The sequence below is a fragment of the Cheilinus undulatus genome, linkage group 12 (assembly GCF_018320785.1).
Source record: "Cheilinus undulatus linkage group 12, ASM1832078v1, whole genome shotgun sequence".
NCBI lineage: Eukaryota > Metazoa > Chordata > Actinopteri > Labriformes > Labridae > Cheilinus > Cheilinus undulatus.
The window spans coordinates 28,161,649-28,179,719 of NC_054876.1; the positions used below are offsets into that span (position 1 = coordinate 28,161,649).

The 18,071-nt window shown below is 39.4% G+C and overlaps 1 protein-coding gene across 3 annotated transcripts in view; it reads left to right on the plus strand.

Annotated features, from left to right (window-relative positions):
- Positions 1-18,071, plus strand: part of LOC121518508 (rap guanine nucleotide exchange factor 6) — a 211,753-nt gene that overhangs the window by 34,898 nt on the left and 158,784 nt on the right. The window lies entirely within an intron of this gene.

The following is an 18,071-nucleotide window of genomic DNA, read 5'->3' on the forward strand; positions in this document are numbered from 1 at the left end:
TAGAGTTTGTGGTAATTTTGTCTCAAGTTCTCATCTGTCAACGATTGTTTGAAATGTTCTGACTTTAAAACTTCAGTGTTTTTTTCCTCCTCTTCTTGCTAGTGATTTTCATTTGCCTTGCACCTGTGTTGCGCCCAACCAACCTCATTCAGAATGAAGACTGAAACCAGTTCATGAAGTGTTCTGTTGTGTTCATATGAAGGCAGCTCTGACTTCCTGGTTGTCCATTTCAGATGTTCTAACTTCTTTAGTCCTGCCTTAAAAGATTAAAGATATAATCCTTTTTCCTTTTTGTCTCGATGTTGGTTGCAGCAAGGCTAGAAACTCTGTGGTTAGACTTGGTTTTGTTTTATTACCGAACTGGTCTGGCCTGCATTATCATTTTTCATACTCTGGTCTTTAAAGCAGAAACTATATTCATCTGAGGGCTGAATAGGTTTCCCTACCCACAGTTGAGTGAGTGAGAGAAGCGTTTCTAATGCCAGCCTCTGTGGCCTAATCTGCACTCAGTGAGCTCAGTCGAAAAGTCATGCATCCGGTCAGTCCACTGTTAACTGGAAGTTAGACTGAGTTATGTCTACATGGTTCAGAGCCAGACACTACAGCAGGACTTGTGTGCTTCTGTGGCTTGTGTGTCAGTGGAAGGACACCAGAGGTTTGTTTGTGAAACGTGTGTTGGCGTCTGATGTGATTCACCAGGATGTGCCATTGAATTTTCCATGCAAATGTATTCAAAGTGTGTGAGATGTTTGCACATGCTCCGCTCATAGTTACTTCATTGTTTACTGTATGCATACTGAATGTTTATTTCAGCAGTTCAAACTTAGATTCTGCACTAAACCCCTCTTTTTTGCCCTCCACCTCAAAATGAAATTTCAACCAGCCATGACTTTTGAAAGTTACATTTTATTCTCTTATATTCTCACAGATTTTGCTGATGTTTGCACTGCTCTTACCATGCTCTCCAGCTTCACCTGCATGGTTCCTACATGACCTGAGGGTCTTTAGAAACATCTGAGTCTAACATGGAACCAAACCAAACAAAAACAGAATGAGTTCTTTGAGCACCACAGGATGAGTAAAGCAAGCACAGCTTAAAAAATCCATCGTGCTTTTAGTTGTCTCGCATTGCTCCATGTTTCAAACTTCAAAATAAGTTAAAAGCACAGATCAAGGCTTGTCAGTTCTGTTTGATTTGTGGCGTTGCAGTGAGAGTGTGAGAAGTGGAGCAGAGCTGCCTGTCTGAACAGATTGGTGGAAGAGATCAGCTATCTGATATTCCATATCTCTGCTATCTGACGGCCTGCCTTTGGCTATAAGGCTGTTTACATGACTACTGAATGTAGGCCAAGCAGACTGTTATGCAGATCAGTAACTTTAATATGACACTTTGAGAAAGCCAGACCTGCAGGGTTCATTTACATGCTGTTTCAAGTTTGTGTTTGTACATTTCTGCCTAGACATAGCAGCCAACCCCTAAACATTTAAGAAAACACATTTTTTTAAAAACATACCATTTAAATTTATTTAAAATAAAATAGCTTGAGCAAAGGTGTTTGTCCTTTTTTTGATTTGGTCACGGCCGTGCCAAAGATAATCACAACAGAAATGGCATCCAAAAAGCCTCCATCTAAAGCCTGGATGAGCAGTGTCACAGAACAATCGTGTATGGCCCGTGTCCACAAAGTGGTCTGGTTTCATTCAGTACAGTTTTGCCATAGCACATTAAACAATGACGTCTCTTAAGAGATCCAGATCTCTGGCTCAGCTTAGTAGAGCTGGTTGGCTCCAGAATGGCATGGCTCTTCATTTGATCACAGTTTGGCTTTTAAATGTGGATTAAATAACGACAAAGGATGGAGGAAAGGAAACTCAAACAGAATCTAGCTACAAGAGCTTTTTTGTTGAGAATGGCACATCTTTGCTTGGTTACTCTGCTCACAAGGTTTATTAGGTTGATAGTGTATCACTGTTTCTATTAAAAGAATGTTTGTGACAAAATTAGGATGTTTTTCATATATTAAAGGGGCTTAGTTAGCCTCTTAGCTCATTACAAGATCATCTAGACTCTTGTCTCCACTCATCTGGCTGAACACTAGAGGGTTAGCAGGACTGAGTAATTTGTGATTTTGATTGCTTCCACACCAGGTGAATCTTTTAAATTGTGGTTAAAATAACTTTTTCATAAAGTGTAGGGATCATATTCAATGTATGTAGACATTTTCTGATGATAATGTCAGCATAGAGATCCATGTAGAGCTTTAAAGTACTAACTTTCCTCTGTTCCTATTCATTCCTATTGGCTCTCCCTCACTTCCTGAACCCCAGCCGACATTTGGGATCACTTAATTGCAAACAACCTATTCAGAACTTCTGGCTGATACACACTGTGAAAGTCCCTGTGATGTCGTCACTCACGGAATACCTCTGGTCTAACTAACTGTTAGACACTAACAGTAAATTAGATTCTTGATCTCAATTAGGCTCTCCTGGTTAAATATATCTAAACAAAGATAGTCGTTACCCTGCTCTCTATGCATTTTGGCTATAGCCTTACGTTTGTTGTAGACATTTTACCAGACTGATTTTGCCATTAGTGAAATGGAGCTATCACAACAGAATCTTTTCTTGAAGTTTAAGGCTCAAGTCTGTTGCTGTCACAGCCCTAAGCTGCCCTGGAAACCCCCCTCAGGGTGCCATCAATGATGAAATACAACCATAGTCTTAGTACATATACACTTCCCACAGTTGATATTGGCATGGTTCAAGAACATTTAAACATTGTCATGATTTGAAGATCTATGGAGGGCTCCAGCTGGGAGGAGACGCGGGGGCAGACCAAGAACTAACTGGTGGGATATATATATCCCATCTGGCCTGGGAGCGCCGCAGAATCCTTCAGGAGGAACTGTATAATGTTGCTGGGGAGACAGCCGTCTTGGTAGACTTGCTTTCTCTGCTGCCACCACGTCCTGACCAGTGATAAGCAGAAGAAGATGGATGGATCAGCCATTGGCAGAATAGGGGTCTTTTTTTTTTTTTTTTTTTTTTTTTTTGCTTTTGGTTATTAAAGTTTTTATTTTCTTCTCCAACAAAAAATTATACAGACAGCTGTATAATTTTACCTTTACAGAATGTACGAAACAACCAAATAATAAAATTAAAAACATTATAAACAAGGGTACACATACTGTTCCATCACAGTATACACATATATATTTAAAAAAAATACAAAATTTAAATAATAAAACAATTAATAATATAATAATTAAAAAAAAAAAAAAAAAACAGGCCTGTGATATTTGTACATTTAGATAGTCAAAGCAGACATACATAAACAGTTACAGCAAGTTCCTTTTCACTGCATACTAACCTGGTTTTGCATAAGAAAATGCTCCCAGGACTCAAAATAGGAGTCTTATAAATTTATCCAAATTAAGTCTATGGTAAATAAAGAATGAGTTATAGATCCTGCACAGGTTTACGAGATTTGAAATATTGGTATACTCCTTAAATTTGCGTCAGAATAAGGAAAAATCAAAATGAAGTCTATTTATCAAAGCTATTGAAGATCATACTAGTACACTCCTTTGCCTCTTTTTCATCATAAAACTTTGCATATCACAACAAGTTAAATGTAATACAGATTTCAAATATCCTTTGGAGTGTCTAAAATACTCTGTTTCTCTTTTGGTTCAACATGTTTTGTCTATTAACCATTAAAATTTGGTAGATAAAGAAATACATGACTAATTAATTATTTTTAGAAATGTTTAAACTTACAAATCATGTCATCTTAATCAATACCAGGGAGATGATGTATTGAAGATTAGAAACTACTAGAATAAGCAGAAATACCTCAGTAGAAACTGGCAGAATCTTTCACAAAGCACAGTTCAACATTTTTAAACTCAGATGTGCTCTGTCTGGCAGAGACCTGCAGTAACTGAGTTCACCTCAGTACTTTGTGTTCACTTTCTTACATCTGCTGCTTTGAACACCCATAAACCTCTCCGGCTGCTTCGTCCTGCACTGTGGTGAGGCCAGCAGAGACGAACCGAGGGTAAAGAGGGGGAGAACTTTGGAGAGGCAGGAGCATGAAAGACAAATGAGCTCCAAACCGCAGGTGATGAAAAGCTAAGTAGCTCTAAGCACTCAACTCTCAAAGACTTATAGCTGGAATAATTAAGATAAACTATAGAAAGACATTAGCAGCTAAGTCAATGAGAGCGGGTAACAATGGTGCAAACTGTACTGCTGTCGAGAGATGGAAATGATAGATGAGTAGGTAATGAGAGGGAGCAGAAGGGAGTGGAAAACAGTCATGGAATTAATTTTAAGGGTGTCTTTGAAATCTGTGAAACCCAACACTTAGTTTGGGTTAGGAGGCTGGTATAATTAGAGTAGACCAAACACTAACATTTTATGAGTTCAAAGCACATGTGGCATTTTTTTATATTTATGGAACATAATAAGTAGCCATAAAATCAACAGAATCTTATTACCTTACCCTGTGTGTCAAAGGCCAAGAGAGCTAAGTTTGATGATGGATTGCAGTGTGACTGTTCAAGAGGTTATATTGATTTATTTCATCAATAAAACCTACTGAGATAAGTTTTATTTGCATTGTTATGTAACCTATAGGCAAAGCAGCAGATTAAGCTATTAAGATACCCTGTGGATGATTGCTTGATGTAAATATGGCACCTGTAAAACATCATACGCTACAAAAACAGCAGAAAAGCTTCAGTGTAAATGTTTTCCTACTTCAATAGAAAAATAACTTCCCATGGCTTTTTCATTCATTCCAGCTAAGATTACATAAAGGGTCAGATTTTCCATTTCTGTGTGTGGCAGCGTATTTGCGGGTATTTCTGTGTGGCTGTTTGGATTGGCTAGCAGAGGGAAGGCAGCTGGTGAAATGCAGACTCTCTTATGTCTTTTTTTTTTTTTTTTTCCAAAAGGAGAAAAGAAGCCAGAAGTTGAAGTACAACACATGCAGAGAGACAGTCTGACCTTTTTCCTTTTCTATTTTCTCTAAGTGGTGAATATGTCTTAGGCTGGCATTGTTCACAGAAGGGAAGCAGTGATTCATCAAGTCATCAAACCATCTATTTACATCACTTGGGTGATCCGTTTTCTATTACGGGCTGTGATTTTCCTCAACTCCACATGGTTTTTGCTGGTGATTTCACATAATTTAAGTGCAGCCTTGCAGTTCAAATGCTTATCAGTCTCAAGTACAAGCCATCTTCTCTTTTCTGCTCTGCTGAGTGACACCTCCCCTCTGCTCTCTCTCCTCCTTCATTTCTTCCCGCTCTTTCCGTAACCCACTCCACCACCACCACCACCACCAGCACCATGACTGTCGTCACCGTGCTTTTTATGAACCCAATTCCATATTTAACAGTGCGGAAACTCTCAGGATCCAGAACCAGTACTGTATTTTTTCAGTACACATTGGCTAATGTCACTCTACACCCTAATTGATTTTGAAAAGATCAGATTCATGTGTGTGTGTAATTCTGCAAATAGTGAAAGCTTGAAAATGATCTTTGAAGCCCTTTGTCTCAGTCTGGACTTGTTCCTAAAATAACTCCTTTGTCAAGAAAAAAGAGGCTGAGCTGTGAGTAAAAATAGTAGATTTAAGATCTAAGTGTACTTGAAACCTCACTTTGATGCTGACAGTGATAAGAACATAATATGCAGTGGAGCAGGGGATTGTGAGTGAGCCTCTCAGCTGTATGGATAATGATCCTGTCTGGAGTTATGATAGCATGGGATCACAGCTGACCTTGTAGGCCGGACTCATAACGGCTTTAGGAATATTAACGTTGCATCGTGCCTGATGTTAAGCCTTCACTTGAGCCTTTAAATGTCTGCTAAGGAGATTGTGCAGCAGTGAGTAATGACTGTGGGTACATTTTTGCTGCTTCTGCTGTGTTTCATTGGACTTTAACATGATGTTATATCAAGAATAAATATGTTAACCATCGCTTACAAACAAGAGGCACTACAGCTGTCATAATAGTCATGATAAAGTGAACATAACCTGTTATTTAATGCATTTATTTTAACAAATGTGGCTGCTACTGCTCAGTCTGCATGTAATTCCACTGGCCCAGGGGCTCACTTAGATTTATGGAGCAACAGAGAGCACTCAGGCTGAATTCCCCTCTCATGCAACCAGTGACAGTCTGACATTTCTGTTGAAGCCTGAGTTTAGTCCCTGAATGCATTAGTAAGCCAGAACAAGACCGATTCATTCTGTTCAGATGCAGACCTGCTCATAGAATTTGCTGGGCCCCTGAAAGACTCTGTAAATAGGCCTGCCTTAGTTGGGATTCATTGATGATATCAGTATATGTGTTGGATGTGCATGGTGCTGGCATCCTTTTTAACAGTTACCTCAGTTTGGAGCTGAAAAGTGTGTAAAGCTTTTATGGGTTCTATTTAATCTCTTTCACCACTTGTTTCCCAGGCCAGTTCTGTCACTATTTGGCCACTTTTTGCCTCTTTTAACCAATTTCTGCCACATATAACCAATTTCTTAGCCTCTTTCATCACTTTCTAACCTCGTTCTGATTTTTTTCTGACCATATTTGCCACTTTCAACCCAATTTTGCCACTTTTTATCACCTTGGCACCATTTCCCAGCTCATTTTTTTGCCTCTTTCAAACCCTTTTTGCCACCTTTAACCTACAGTCATGGGCGAAAGTATTGGCACCCCTGGAATTTTTCCAGAAAGTACACCATTACTCCCAGAAATTGTTGCAATTACAAATGTTTTGGTATAGACATGTTTATTTCATTTATGTACATTGGAACAACACAAAAAAAACAAGAAAAAAGCCAAAATTGACATAATTTTACACAAAACTCAAAAATGGGCCAGACAAAATTATTGGCACCCTCAACTTAAACTGTGAGTAAATCTTTTTTTTTTTTTCAAGCATGTGATGCTCATTTAAACTCACCTGTGGCAGTAACAGGTGCTAGCAATCTAGAAATCACACCTGAAGCCAGTTAGAATATATAAAAGTGGACTCAACCTTTGTGTTGTGTGCCTGTGTGTGTCACACCAAGCATGGAGAAGAGAAAGAGGAGCCCCGAATTGTCTGAGGACTTAAGAACAATGAACAATCTCAAGGTTACAAGACCATCTCCAGAGATCTTGAAAGTCCTTTGTCCACTGTGCGTAATACAATCAAGAAGTTTATAACCCATGGAACTGTGGCTAATCTCCCTGGACGTGGACAGAAGATAAAAAATTGACAAAAGAATGCAACGCAGGATAGTTGGAATGGTGGATAAACATCCTCAGTCAACTTCCACACAAATTCAGACTGTCCTGGAGACTCAGGGTGCAAAAGTATCAGCTTGGACCATACGTTGTCATCTGAATGAGATGAAGCGCTATGGCGGGAGACCGAGGAGAACCTCACTGCTGACAAAGTGACATAAAAAGCCAGACTGGAGTTTACAAAAATATACCTGAGTAAGCCTCAATCTTTCTGGGAGAACATTTTGAGGACAGATGTGACTAAGGTAGAGCTTTATGGAAAAGCACATCATTCTACTGTTTACAGAAAACAGAATGAGACCTACAAAGAAAAGAACACAGTACCTACAGTCAAACATGGTGGAGGTTCAAGGATGTTTTGGTATTGTTTTGTTGCCTTTGGCACTGGGTGCCTTGACTGTGTGCAAGGAATCATGAAATCTGAAGACTATCAAAAGATTCTGGGCCGCGATGTAGGGCCTAGTGTCAGAAAGCTGGGCCTACATCAGAGGTCATGGGTGTTCCAGCAGGACAGTGACCCCAAACATACCTCAAAAAGCACCAAGAAATGGTTGGAGACAAAGCGCTGGAGAGTTCTGAAGTGGCCAGCAAAGAGTCCGGATCTAAATCCCATTGAACACCTATGGAGAGATCCTAAAACTGCTGTTGCAAGAAGCACCCTTCAAATCTGAGAGACCTGGAGCAGTTTGCAAAAGAAGAGTGGTCCAAAATTCCAGTTGAGAGGTGTAAGAAGCTTGTTGATGGTTATAGGAAGTGATTGGTTTCAGTTATTTTTTTTCCAAGGATGTGCAACCAAATATTAAGTTGAGGGTGCCAATGATTTTGTCTGGCCCATTTTTTGAGTTTTCTGTAAAATTATGTCAATTTTGGCTTTTTTCTTCAGATTTTTTGTGTTGCTCCAATGCACATAAAAGCAACAAACTTGTATACCAAAAACATTTGTAATGTCAATGCTTTAATCCATAACAGTAGTTGCCCATTTTTGCATCTTTTACCCAATTTTTTTCTACTTTCAACTCTTTTTACTATTGTTTGAGCAATTTTCTCCACTTTTTAACTGCTTTTACCACTTTTTCTGCCCATTTTTTACCTCTTAAACCATTTTTTTTTGCCAATTTTCACCCATTTTTGTCTTTTAACCCTTTTTTGCTACTGTCAACCTCTTTTCACCACCTTTTGCCCCGCTTTTACCACTTTTCAACTGCCTCTGCCATTTTTCACACATTTTTGCCACTTTCTGCAATCATTTAATCATTTTCTCCTTAATATTATTTTAGTTTCTTCTTCTCTTTTTTTCTAGCATCCTGATGTTTGTGCACATTACGGCTTTGCCCCAAAGTCTGATATTACTTTCAAAATTGTTTAGCTCAGTGTGCCCATACACACTGTAGATATTACTCAAAGAAAGGTCATTCTGTTTTAAAGGAAGAGGTTTACATTTTCTTAAAAGTTATATTGTACTCCTGCATAAATAAATAAAAAAATCATAGTTGCTTTGATAAGAGTGGCAATTATTCAGGTAAAAAATAAAATATGAACACCACAGCTTTACTTTACAATGGACCATGATTTAGCAGACCACCATGGGCCCCCCATTTGGCTGGGCCCTGGAAAAATTTAAGTTTATCAACTTGGTTGCCTTTTTAGTATTGGCCTGGAGAAGTTGGTAGCTATTTGCTAAGTGTGTGATTTAAATCGACCTGTACAGTTTATTTATACTGGACCTTGTTTTGTTATATCCCCTATAAGAGTTACCTGTCGTTCCTCACCCTCATCCCTAAAAGAGTCTGCTTACATTTTGGGGATTAAATCTTCAACAGTGTTGTTTATAACATTATCCTATTCATTTTTTTCCCTTCTATTTTCTTTTTTTTTGTATCCCTTTTGCATCATGGTTTAAAGGCTTTCCAAGAATCAAAAATGTGCATCCTGATTTAACTGTACACCAAAGCCTTTTTTTTGCCCCTGGCTTAACCCTGTTTTGCTATTGCAGAGCACAGTATTGACACAGGGGCTTGGGGAGTCAGCAGTGTATGTAATGTAAATGGTAAAGGCTGGCTATGCAGGCAGGATGTTAGCCAAGCTGTTTGTTCTGCCGGTTTGAATGGACTTCTTGTATCGTCCATCCACAATGTCCTCTCTGTGTATGACAGACTCGACCGGCACGCTGTGCATTCTGGTGGAGGTGGGAGTGGGCAGAGGGATGATTGGACTCTTTACAAAAGCGGACAGACCTGGTTCCTCCTGAAAATTGAATTTTATAGAAGGAGTTGGTAAAGGAAAAAAACATCCTCTGTAAAGGTTATTGAATGATTTCTTGCCCTGGCACAGTCAGAGAATAAAAGCAGTGATAAAATGTGTGACAAACCCACAGCAATGCTTTTCTTTCAGTCCGTAAAGCAGCATGAAGGCTTAAACATCCTCAGGGATTATAAACATATGAAACATAAAACCTACTCCCAACCTGTTTGAGGTACAAATTCAAAGACATGTCATATAACAAGTAGTTAGAAGTTACCTCAATTGAAGTTTCAAGGTTTTTGCACAACAGTAGCTCAATTTTTCATGTAGGAGTGGCTCAGCATATCAAAGATCCTGAATGTCTAAAGACCATCTTTTGATGGAGAAGGGAGAAATGTGGTGGGTGGAACAACAACTTCTGTACTGCTACAACTTGCTTTTGTATGAATGGCTGTGGTTCTGTGCTGCCACAGCAAGTTTATGCATGAGTAAGAGGAATAATTCAGCTGAGCATGTCACAATGTCAGTATCCAGTCAGTGTTTGAGGTGATAGAAACACACACCCTTAACTGTGACTGATACTGTAACTGTTAAACATGGATGAAAATAGCTTCACCACAGAAAAAAGGGCTATCTGGTCTGTGATCTAGTCACATGACAGGTCAGACACAGGCACAAATTAGTTTTGCATCACTTTCTTTTGCCTTAGAAGTGTACTTCAGAGGGCAACAATCATGAAGCGTTCCTGTTTTATTTTATCTTTCTGTATTAACTGCAGCTACTCTGATTTGAAATATTATTAATCAGTGCTAACCAGTTTTTAAAATGCCTCAATGAGTAGATATAAAGTCCCTTTAGGCTGAATCTTCTTGCAGTAATGAAAGCTGTGTTCCTGCCAGAAGGTGGCAGCAGCACTTTAGCCACATGAATAACCCGTCTGCACCCAAACAAAGCACAGTGAGCTCAGAGCCTCACTGATCAACTCCATTTGTCTTACTTTTACTTTGACAGCCACACTTCTGAGGATGAGATTAGACTAGATTCGTAGATACTTCATCATGTTGTTGTAAATCTTGCTTCTCCCTAGAGATGACTTTTTAACAACTTGAAAAGCAGATTTTTGAATGCAGCAGTGCAGTTGTAAAAATACATACTTTGGCTTCTCTGCAGCTGTGAATGTGCAACTTACATTAAAGCAGGAAAATAAAAGAACTGCTGTAATAAAAGCAGCTTACTTTGTGTGCTTAGTATGCTTGTGCCATTTTGGTTCCTCTTTTTTGTTTCAAGTTGAACCAAAATAATGAAGTAGCTCCTTTTGCTTAAGTTAAAGGCTGTAGCCCTAACTGCTGCAGTAGCTAAAGAGCATATTAAGTAAATTGAGAAATCTTTACCAGTGGGGGCATGAGCAACACAAAGTAATTTAAAATGTAAGCTCCCATTATTTAATTGATTTTGAATCAGGAAGAAGGCTGCCAGCCCAGGTGCCCGGGTCTGCTCAGGGTTTCTGCTTGTAAAGCCAGAGTTTTGTCCTCTGGATTAATCTCTACAGATCAATATGATTCAAGTTAGTCCTCCAGAGTCTATGAGAAGAGTCGCAGACCAAGCAAACGCCTGCCTTTCTCAATAACAGTTTGTTCTTCCTAATAGCCTTTATTTTTAGGTGGATAGCTGACCATTGCTATGCATAATTGCTAATAAGAATGAAATATTTAACATGGCTGTGTAGACTTCAACTACATAAAAGGCAAACTGATATTCAGTGGTTAGTTTTTACTAAATCAGATTAGACTGCTATACCCTGCACTGGTGTTGAGTTAATGTATGGATATCCTGCAGTTGTGACATCATTATCCCAGATGAAGTCACCGGGTCACTACATGAGCCTCCAGGGAGGACAGGTCAAAGGTCAGATGTCACTAAACAGGGTTTCATCCGCTGCCCTGTTTGCTCCCAAGGGAGTGCAGTGACACAACAATGCACGTGGGTGTAATAATATGAAGGACATGACTTTGATAGTTGCACATGTAAACCTTCATCTGAACCGCTGTAAACACGCTGGTACACTTCTAGTTCACAGATCCTATTTTAGCGAGGGCTTTCCACCTAATAACTTCGAGATAATGTCCATGAGTATTGTATTCTCATCTGAAGTTAGCTTGCAGTCAGCAAAACCAGTTTTCAACCCCAAGTCCTTGGCCCATTTAAATACCAAAACAAGACAATTTGTCCCTGAGATTTTATGACTTAGTGGTTAGATTTTCCATGATGGTTGGGAATGGAGGCACCATTGCTAAATAGATACGTGGAGTGACACTACGTCATTCAAATGTGGCCATCACTTTCCTACATTTCCCCAGTGAACACCACCAAAAACCAGACCACAAACACCACACCCTCAGTCCAAGCCCAGGCAGTATATGTATCGAGGGCAGAGACAGAGCGAATGAAAGAGATTGGCGTGGGTGATGTAGTGATCGCATTACCATCCATTCTCTCCGGGAAACCACAGATTGAAACGACAGAGCAGAGATCCCCTCCTCGGACATCCTGCTATCTGTCTGTCTGGGCCTATTGATGACCTGTTCTACACTAATCAATACATGAAACGGGGGCAGCTGTCTTTACGGATGTGTGTTGTAGCAGCAGTAGAGGCTCAATGTGTATTGTTTTAGGGCATGGAGTAAAATAAATCCATATTTCAGCTTCAGGAGATGTCAATGTGTTAAAGTGTTAAAGTTTAATGTTAAACTTTTGGCTACTTATTGGTTATTCCAGGGATATTCGAACAACTGATGTCTTATATGCAGTCACAGTCATCAGTTACACAGATTATATATCATTTTTTGACTAACATGTTGTCACTCTTATCAGTCAGATGATTCAAGAAAGTGACCATGGTCAGGACCAGCACGTTAACTTGCATTCAATTTTGAACTTCCGTTTGAAGACAATGTACATCTCTAGGAATTTTGGCCAACTTTGCAATAATTGCAGTGTAAACAACAGTTTGTATTACATGACTATGAATCAAGACTTCCTTTTGCATTGCATTGTTTCCTGTCCAGCTACTTGAGAAGAAACCGTTGTCCTCATCAGAAGCAAAGTGATATTAATCTGCAGATGTGTTTGAAAAAAAAAAAAAAAAGACTAAACACTCATTTTTTAGTTTATTATGTCTCTGGATGTTTAGTGCCTGTAAAAAGTATTCACTCCCTTAAAAGATGTACCCTTCTATTGATTTTATAAATCAATCATGGTCAATTTAATTGGCTTTTTTGACAAAAAAAAAAGAAAGATTGGAGTGAAGTAACAAGAAAAAAACACATTTTTACACTGTAGGGGGCCTTCATGCTATTATACTGTGGTTTCAAATGTAGATGGGTTTTACTGGACATTTAAGGTGTTGAAGAGAATAATTTTCATATAATCAGCTTATTCCAGCATGCTAACTTATTAAAATATGGCCACTTGAAAAGGAATGTTCTGGATTTTAACATTGTACATGGCTTCACTTGTGTAAATGTATCACACTGAGTATTTAACATAACCTAGAAACATGATCGAGCAGGGAGTGGTGTGTGTTGGGACTGTCTCGCCAAATCCTAGCCCCCTGCTAGTAAGTCGCCTCAGGCTTGCACATCCTGGCATACACACAGTTACTGTACATACACATGCACTTACACACATGCGTGCTCAGCAACATGACAGGAGTGCTTACTGCGGCAGTTTGTTGTGCTCACTAACCCAGTTAAGTGTGATTTGAAGTCAATACACTTCCACGTCCTCACTATTGTGAACCAGGCTTTCCCATGGCTGCTCTGCGCTCCATGTTTCTGCCTCAGGATCAGTAAATGAAGGTTACAACTCACTGTGTGAAGCGCCAAGCCGGGTCAAACTCCATGTCCCCCAGTGTTTAGCTTCGATGCATTTAAATTGATGAGACAGAGGGCCCAGTTTTCAGGGTTTCGAAAAAAGCTTTCTGTGCTTTCCCTTTTCAAAGAAACTCTCAAAGTTCCTTTAGAGAAAATAGAGCAACTTTCTGATACTGAAAGTGTGTATATTCATTAAAGAACAAGCTGTTTGGTTATTAACCATACAGATGAAAAGAGTCTTATATGGTGTGTTATTATTGCTGGGGCCATTCCTTTTGACCAACTCTGACTTAAAAGTAAACAAGACACTAAACCTTTGTTTGACCTAATGAATTTTAGACAGCATGGAGCAACTGTAGCATTGTCCTAGCTGCTAATATGACCCCTGATTAGTATACAAGAAACTTGTGCTAATAATTTTCAATAAGCCCGCTAGGTTTGTCTACATTTTCAGACTTATTGGTCTTGGGGACTTCCTACTATTTTTTTTTAAACAGGCTGTAAACAAGTTTTTTTTTTCAACTATAAAATCAGTATTTTAACATGGGATACGTATGACTTCTGCTGCTTCTGCTGCCAACCACAAGTGGACAGTCATGGAATTGCAGGTTATTTTCGCACCTCTGTGCTGACTTCATTTTTCAACTATTAATCTCAAGGAAAGTGCCAACAGTTTTAATCAAACTAGACTACCTGCTTTAAACCAATGTGGCCCTAAAATGGAACTAGTGAACTCTTGCCCTGAAGTTGTAAACTCAAGGATTTCAGAATTCGACTTAACAATATCATGAATACCATAAGACAGGGGCGCTCACATGATTTCCTCTACCAACATGGTAAACCAATTTGACAGCTCTATTTGAAGTTACCACATCTCTGGACATGGAGTGCAAGACCACCAGTGCCCCTAAAAGTACTTTGACATGGCACTGAAAACTATGAGCACATCCTTTTGGTTGGAAATCACTTGACAGGACTGATATACGTGTTTATTTTCTGTCTGGAAATTAAACAGCTCACTCAGCCAAAACAGATTTTCAGTGTGAATGAAATCAACATGGCTGACTGGTGTTCATATTCTTTCAACTCTGTTTCTTATCTCTATCACTGAATCATTGTCTCCCTCTCATTATCTGTCTTTCCCCTCCTCTATTTTTCTTTTGTCTGCATGTTTGCTGTCTTTTTCCTCTCTTTCTTTTCCTGATTTCTCAGTCTCCTCCCCCTCTTGCTCACTCTCTCTCTCTCCCTCTCTCTCTCTCTCTCCTCCCTCTCTTCCCCACCAAACCCTTCCTTCCTGTGTCAGACAGAGTCAACAGCACATCAGAGGTGTGCTGGTCCAGTGCATTAAAGACTCCCAGGTCCCCAGTGTTCAGCTCTGCTTCCGCCAGCTCCTGCTTAGTTTACCAGGATACGCATGCAATGTCCACACACACGCATGCACACCATAGAAGAAAAATACAATGTTTCTTTAATAAATCGTATTGCTGTTGTAAGTTTGTAAGTCTGATATTCATTTATTTTATTCAGGTCTTATCCTTCAATCAATCTGTAATATCCGTTACAATATTAGAACCGTGCAGATTTATGGAGCCTTGGCAGGAGTTTACATCATGACCTTTCAAAAATACTGGCTTGAACGGTTTCTATCGTTTCACAGCGAAACCACACAGTATTTTGTGTTACCTGTTTAAAAAGCAACCCGTCATTTCCTGTTTCATAACATTTCAGTACTGTACATTTGCATTCATCTCTGAGGACGGAAACATTAAGAAAGAAACTTTAATGCTGCTTTCTTATTGTGAAATGCTCACAAACTGATTTTTGTTGAGAAAACTAATCTTCACTCTGCTTGAGCACTGTGTAAACAAACTCAGCAGTTGTGAAATAGTGTTCAAACGAAGGCAAGGTACTGTAAAAAGGGTTGTTCCGATTTCAATACCAGTATTGGAAATACGTCCGATACTCCTTAAAATGCAGGAATTGGTTTCTGTGAGCACATGAGTTTATGCACCGATCTGATACCGTTTGGTTTTGCTTCATATTTTGCTTCATTTAGCCATGCTAAATGTTAGCGCTATAAACCAGAAACTATTCCTCTTCGCTGCCGGAAAGCATGCATGCACTGGCTGTTTTTAGAGCAGCAAAGAAGAACCAAAGGACCCACTGTGGCAGCAGGGAATGGTGGCTGCGTTACAGTTTTTCTCTGAATGTGATTGTTAAACCACCTTCCAGACCGGCGCTGTCGGTCAGTGACTCAGTTTATCAAAAGATAAATAACTTTAGAACCATAAATATTTGCCTCTTCCTTGTTTTTCCTCTTGAAGCTAGCTGTTTGGCCTCCCCATTGAGTCTACTGATGCCTTTGAATCCCTTTTAGCAGCATTTTCAGCGAGCCTGGAACTTGTGCAACTTTTGGGACTTATATGATTAAATCCACACCAGTAAACCGATATTGAATGTCTTTTTATCCATTTTAATCAAATTATGATAATTTATTACTGCTAGCTCTAATGCTAATGCGAATGCTAACCACTATATTGTGCATCCTTTGTGAGGGTGGTGGCAGCGTCAGTGCTGTAGGCCCTGGAAGACTTGTAAAGGTAGACTGTAGAATTGATTAATATTATTTATGTCTGCGTTGTGCTTCAGTGGCAAGCTCCGTCCTGCTGAGTGTTTACTACTATTTCATTAAAAGTTACAGAATACTTTAGCGCATAAAATGACCAACAAGCAGTGAATAATTTCATCTATACTTCACATTAAACAAGTAAAAATTAGTTCAAATGTTTTTAAAAACCCTCAGTGGTTTCTGTTGTACCTGGCATAGCTGCAGCAGGACGCAGCAGCAGGACGCAGTACCTGTGAGTGTGAGTAATTATTTGTCATCACTGATCACAGCCAGAAAGAAGAATGAGAGCGTTTTTAAACTCACATTGTCCTAGATCACATTGGAGCCAGCGGGGCACGTCTTACAGTTTGACTTTAGCGGGGACTACCGCGGTGCCAGAGCTGTCAACCGTGCCGTGCAAGGCTTTGGCGTGCGAGTATCTGTGCGCCGGTCTATATGTGAGTGTTCATTCATTGCAATACTGTCCCGACATCATTAACAGGAGTTCACTCATCCGTCAAACAGTGATGTCTAATGCATGACATGAATCTTTTTGTCCAATAACTGTTAATTTTGCATGAGTTCAATTTATTTTGATACCTTCAGAGATCTAGGATCCAGAGATTAGTTTTATATGTATTTTAAGGTTTTATGCTTTGAAGAAAATGAGCAGTAGTACTGTATTCTAATTCATTTTCAATGATTAAAGATCCAGAGAGCGGTTTGTTTTAACTGAGACATATCGAACAAAAAAGATATTTTGTCTATTCTAGCATGTTCTCCTCCCAAACACTTGATGTTGAACATTTTTAGCAATCCAAAAAGAAAATTTACAGGAAGGAAGTGATAAGGGAATCGATAAAGAATCGAAATTGATAAGAAGAATCGATAACGGCATCGATATCGATAAAATCTTATCAATTCCCACTCTTATGAAGCATACAGCAAAAGCTACACAGAAATGGTTTAAGGATAACAAGATGAATGTTCTGGATTGGCCAAGTCGAAGCCCAGACCTCAATGTCGCTGGACTTGAAAAGGGTCGTTCACACTAGATTCCCATGCAGCCTGACGGAGCTTGAGCTGTTTTGCAAAGAAGCTTGGAGCAAAATTGAAGTGTCCAGAATGCGAGCCTGATTTGCATTGGTATCAGCCAATTTTTTTTAAACATCAGTATCAGCCCTTATATCCATAACTGGTGTATCTCTAGTACCCATTAGTGTTCCGATGACTCTGTTCACTTTTTGTAGAGGCAACCTCTTGGACCATTTTGATTTAGCTGTTTTCTGGTTATAGCTTTTGATTTATGGCTTCAACAGTGTAGCATTGGCTAGGGAACAAAAGGCACACTCTTCACAAATATTTAATGTACACAGTATAGCACTGTTAAGACTGGGACAGGGAAGAGAACAGATCTAGAAAGGGAAAAAGCCATGGGTTCATCTCTGTGTGTGTCCTAGTACGTGCGTGCATGCGTGTACATAACCAGTCAGCCATGCAGTTCACCTGTTAAAAGGAGTCGCCTGGTGGCCTCAAAAGCAACTGTGTTTGTTTGATCTTACAGATGCTTGTATGAAGCTGCTCCTTCACACACACTGACACACTCTGTCAGCCTCTTAATGTTTTGACAGCTGGCCCTGATAGAGTACTATTTTAAGCTGTGGGTGGGTATATCTGTGCCTGTCTCACTGCTGTCATGTGCGTACATAAGTGGTATGCCTGCCTGTCTGGTCTGAGGGTGTCAATTTGATAGGCAGTGTTTAGCACAGTGGAGGTGGCCTCTGTCAGAGAGCTGCACTGAATGTGATTAACTTGCTGGTGGTATGACATGCACTCTAAATAATGAGCTAATCTTTGCAGCTTTTGCATTAATAAACACACCTGAAGCAGTTTAAAGATTGCATGTGAAAATGTTAGTTTATGAAATGACTGTGCATGACCTTTCTTTGTCTATTTTGGCATCTTATTAATGTGGACTATGATAATAAATCCTTTGTTTGGCTTTCTTCTTGTTAACCAAAGACATGTTGGTTAAAACTTTTTTGT